Source organism: Physeter macrocephalus, chromosome 8 (assembly GCF_002837175.3).
Source record: "Physeter macrocephalus isolate SW-GA chromosome 8, ASM283717v5, whole genome shotgun sequence".
In the NCBI taxonomy this organism is placed as follows: domain Eukaryota; kingdom Metazoa; phylum Chordata; class Mammalia; order Artiodactyla; family Physeteridae; genus Physeter; species Physeter macrocephalus.
The window spans coordinates 150355716-150359909 of NC_041221.1; positions in this window are offsets into that span (position 1 = coordinate 150355716).

Here is a 4194-nt window from a genome sequence, read left to right on the forward strand (position 1 = left end):
CCACTTAGAGAAGTTCCTTTAGCATTTGTTGTAGAGCTGGTTTGGCGGTGCTGAATTCTCTTAGCTTTTGCTTGTCTGTAAAGCTTTTGATTTCTTCATAGACTCCGAATGAGATCCTTGCTGGGTAGAGTAATCTTGGTTTTAGGTTCTTCCCTTTCATCACTTTAAGTATATCATGCCACTCCCTTCTGGATTGTAGAGTTTCTGGTGAGGAATCAGCTGTTAACCTTATGGGAGTTCCCTTGTATGTTATTTGTTGTTTTTCCCTTGCTGCTTTCAATAAGTTTTCTTTGTCTTTAATTTTTGCCAATTTGATTACTGTGTTTCTCGGCGTGTTTCTCCTTGGGTTCATCTTGTATGGGACTCTCTGCGCGTCCTGGACTTTGGTGGCTATTTCCTTTCCCATGTTAGGGACGTTTTCGACTACAATGTCTTCAAATATTTTCTCGGGTCCTTTCTCTCTCTCTTTTCCTTCTGGGACCCCTATATTGCAAATGTTGCTGCCTTTAATATTGTGCCAGGGTTGTGGTAGGCTGTCTTCGTTTCTTTTCATTCTTTTTTCTTTATTCTGTTCCGCAGCAGTCAATTCCACCATTCTGTCTTCCACATCACTTATCCGTTCTTCTGCCTCAGTTGTTCTGCTATTGATTCCTTCTAGTGTAGTTTTCATTTCAGTTATTGTATTGTTCATCTCTGTTTGTTTGTTCTTTAATTCTTCTAGGTCTTTGTTAAACATTTCTTGCATCTTCTCGATCTTTGCCTCCATTTCTCCATTTCATTTAGTTGTTTTTCTGGGGTTTTATCTTGTTCCTTCATCTGGTACATAGCCCTCTGCCTTTTGTCTTGTGTATCTTTCTGTGAATGTGGTTTTTGTTCCATAGGCTGCAGGATTGTAGTTCTTCTTGCTTCTGCTGTCTGCCCTTTGGTGGATGAGGCTATCTAACAGTGAAGTAATTCTTGATGCAGTCGTTTTGTGGTGGTTTCACAGTACCTTTCAAATCTATTTTCTTGAAAATTGTTGGTTGCTCTTTTCACTTACTTTTTCCATAGAAGTATAACCACAGAACACACTGTGTAATGTAGTTAACTTTTCAAAAGTTATCAGTGGTATAGACACAACATTCTACTCTAGTGTTCCTTTCCATTGTCAAGTTGCTTGCCTTTGATTTGTGTGTGTGTGTGTGTGTGTGGTTTTTGTTTTGCTTTGATTTTTGCATTGGGAAAAATGGCTTGCCATGGCAGAGACTGAGTTTCCATCTTGAAAATTATCAAAAATTTCTATGTATAAACCAGATTAGTCATTTTCAACTGGAGGCAATTTTGTTTGGAGACTATTAAAGATTTCTCTGTATAAATTAGACCAGTGGTTTTCAAATGGAGGCAGTTTTGTCCTTGGGGGGACATCTGGCAATGTCTGGAGTTAATTATCACAGTTGAGGTGGTGCTAAGGTATGTAGTGGGAAGAGGCCAGATGTGCTGCTAAGCATCATTAAGACACACAAGATACCCCCCACAACAAATAATTATCCAGTCCAACATGTCCATAATGCCGAGGCTAAGAAAACCTAAGCTAGAAAGATGTTTATTGGATTAGGCTTCTGCATGTAGCTAGAGAGGGCTTAGCCGGTATCAGTGATGATGGTCTATTATGGGCAGGGTAGGAAACACAAAGGGTCCTAAGTTCTTTTAAATATCCAGAAACCTGCAACATTGTCCAGAGTGTTCAATTCTCTAGCTTTTACAAAATGTAAATAAAAAATTCCATGTGGGAAATCAAATATAGAGCTGTAGACTCTATTAATGAAATTTTAAATATTCAATTAATAGCTTCTATTTAAAATTTAGATCATGTTATCATATCCAACACCTAGAACATATATCCTATAGATACTTCTTCAAATGTCTCCCAAATTAGATCACTACTCTTTCCCTACTTGTTAACATGACATCATAAGAAATACTTGCCCCAGATAATCCAATGATGAAATGGACAAGGTATATGAATAGACAGTTCACAAATGAAGAGATGCAGAAGACCAACAAATAAGAAAAATGTATTCAAGAGCTTTAAAGTATAAAAGATGGAAAATGGAATAGTTTCGTGTATCAAATTCACCTATACCTTTTTAAAAAACAAAAGCAGGGAGTAGGGAAGGAAGCTGTAGTTGGGTTTTGCTTCTCATATCCACCAGAATCCATTCTCCTCTGAGGAAGTGTTGGAAAGTGCAAGTATCCTGGAGTGTTTTTCATGAGGAAGGACTGTTCTATGGTATTTTCTAAGTCATCTTATCATTGGGGAAAATGGTGATAGGAAGTGATGAGACTAAAGAGGGTGTACCTCCTATATTACTTCTCCTGGATGGGAATCTCCAAAAAGTTACAAAGCCGAGAGTGTAGCTGCACATTCAGGCAAAAGTGATGGCCCCAGCTGGAACCATTTACGATGGCTAACCTCCAAATAACCCAGGTAGGAATCTACTACTCCGTGAAGTGGCTGGAGCCTGAGTTAATATATTAATGAATACTATTGAATAGTATACATACTAAGGATTTTTCTTCCTTTGTTGAAAAATATGTTACTGCTGGAATGTTCTCTAATGCATTGTGCAGTCTTTCCTTCCTCCCCGATAAGATGAGATATCCCATTGACTACTATATACAAAGTTCAGCAGTGCACTTTTTTTTTTTTTTTTTTTTCTGTACGTGGGCCTCTCACTGTTGCGGCCTCTCCCACTGTGGAGCACAGGCTCTGGATGTGCAGGCTCAGCGGCCACGGCTCATGGGCCCAGCCGCTCCGCGGCATGTGGGATCCTCCCAGACCAGGGCACGAACCCGCGTCCCCTGCATCGGCAGGCGGACTCCCAACCACTGCGCCACCAGGGAAGCCCAGCAGTGCACACTTTTGTTCGTGTTTGAAAGAGAATGAAAAAAGAAAAAAACTCACATTGGCCAACAACTGGCAACAGCCTTGTACCCCCAGTTTGCCTCTTGTGATGCTGAAAACTGCTCATCCAACAGATTGGTTTTTCCACAGCATTGTATTAATAGGCATCCAATGCCATTATCACTGGAAACCCATCGAGTGTGTCTGATTTGGGAATAAGAGTACACACATAACAATGTGCAATTAGAATGGAAACTTTTAAAACCTTCACCTGCAGATTTAAGCTGGAGAGTGCCAAGTCCTGAGCCACAGAGCCTTTTGAATATTTTATATTTCAGAAAACCTCATAATGGCATTTTTGTTTCCTGTTTTTCGAGTTGACATTTATTCAATCTAATGGTAAGCCAGATTTGGGAAAACATTCCCTCTCTCCTTGGGTTCTGCAATTACGCAGAGCAGAGAAGAAACAGTTTTACTGCTCCACTGGATATTTACAGTTGGATGATATTTTTCTTGTTCAGGGGCTGAATATACCCTGGTGTGCTGTTTTAAAAATCAATCATAGATACATTTACATAGTTAGTACAAGCACAGGCAATCCGCAGAGGGGGTACGTTTCAGTGTTAGGGAAAAAAGAATTTAGAATACATTTCCTGCCAGTAGCATTTTGGACCCAATCTCCTCCACCTTTTTTGCCTTTAATGCAGAGGAAGTTTTACAGTGAATTAGTTTTCCCAATGCATTGTATTAATTAGAATCAAAAGTCATATTAGAGCAAACCCATAGAGCAAGATGGTTTAATTAGGAGGCAGTTCCCAGAATTAAAGACATAGGCGTTAGTGAAAACTCAATATAGTGTTACAAAGTGAAATTTTAACCAATTAACTTACCTCTATTCAACTTTCAGCATGCAGCAGACATTTATTGAGTACGTACAGAATTCCAGGTGATGTTGATAGAAAAATAGATGTGGGGGAGAGGGAGAGGCACTTGCATGTTGGTATTTTGGGGAGTGTTACATTTAGGAATATAAATGTCAACCTCTAATTCCAGCATATGCATTTAGGGAATAGGTGGGGTTATTAATTTAACTCTCATAAGGCTGATTTTCATGATTTATGCAAAATAAAAATCTGGCTACTTATTTCTAATGTCTTTTTGTGATAATTAAGATCAAGGCAAAAATGTGAAAAAAAATTATAAATTGAATGCTAGGAATGATGATCCTAAGAGGATTTGGGGTCAATGAGTAGCAGGATTAGTGAGTGGGTATCCTGTGTGCATGTGTGGGAAAGGGGGTAATGGTAATA